Here is an 860-nt window from a genome sequence, read left to right as displayed (position 1 = left end):
TCTCACTAGGCAGTTCGGACTTGTAGTGATCCTCCTGTTTTCAGCATCCCAAGCAGCTGAGATTACAGGTGTGTGCCACCACTCTCTGCAGGTTTAGTGGGCCTGGGTACCCACCTAGGGCAGCAGGGCTGGGACGGCATGTGGTATCGAGGATCGAACCCTGGTCCCTGCGCTTGCCTAAGCAGACGCTTAGTCTGCTGAGCTATCTCACCAGCCCTTTAAATTTTTTATTTTATGACTTTATCAGATACAAAAGTTATATTTCTTGCTATATAGGTCTTGATTTATCTTGGTCTTAACCATCCAGCAGAAAGTATAAAAACAAGGTGTGTTAGCTGATACATTGTGTCAACTTGGCTGAATCATCTCCTGCAGCTCTCGGTGTGGGGGCTTAGCCCTGCAGGTGGGCAAGGCCCAGGAATTGAGACAGGCAGGAAGCTGCCCTGCCTGGATTCCTGCGGCCCCACCCCACCCCGCCCCAGTGGACAAGTCTCAAGTCTTTGGAGGAGCTTGATCTTGGCAGCCCCGCCACTTTGCTCAGAAGGAAGAGAGAGGCTTATTGTCTGCCTTGGAGCCAGCGGAACATGGACTGAACCCTCCAGTAACTGTGAGCTAAATAAACCTTTCCTTCCTTCATTTTGAGCGCCGGGTATTTGTCCCAGCAACAAGTAAAAAGTAACTAAGACACTATATAAAGTAAATTAATGCAATGAGCTGTAAAAGGCTCAAGTCAATAACTTCTGAGGATAACCCACTAATATTATAGACTGCTAGACAGAGTTGGATGGTTTAGCTGAATTCAAACACCTATAGTACTTAGATGCCAATAGAATATCCACCTCTGACAGGACTAAACAAAA

The 860-nt window shown here is 47.1% G+C and overlaps 2 protein-coding genes across 2 annotated transcripts in view; one reads left to right on the top strand and one right to left on the bottom strand.

Annotated features, from left to right (window-relative positions):
- Positions 1–860, bottom strand: part of Polr2f (RNA polymerase II subunit F) — a 10,905-nt gene that overhangs the window by 5,432 nt on the left and 4,613 nt on the right. The gene's annotated exons all lie outside the window — the stretch shown is intronic.
- Positions 684–860, top strand: part of CUNH22orf23 (chromosome unknown C22orf23 homolog) — a 15,894-nt gene continuing 15,717 nt past the window's right edge. Inside the window, exon 1 of the mRNA XM_023718915.1 lies at positions 684–696. The gene's annotated coding sequence lies outside the window, so the exon portion shown is untranslated. The remainder of the gene's footprint in view (positions 697–860) is intronic.

The sequence above is a fragment of the Octodon degus genome, unplaced genomic scaffold, assembly GCF_000260255.1.
Source record: "Octodon degus isolate 3935 unplaced genomic scaffold, OctDeg1.0 scaffold00064, whole genome shotgun sequence".
Classification (NCBI taxonomy): Eukaryota; Metazoa; Chordata; class Mammalia; order Rodentia; family Octodontidae; genus Octodon; species Octodon degus.
Note: the sequence above shows the minus strand (reverse complement) of the source record. Positions and strands in the feature narration are given on the sequence as shown.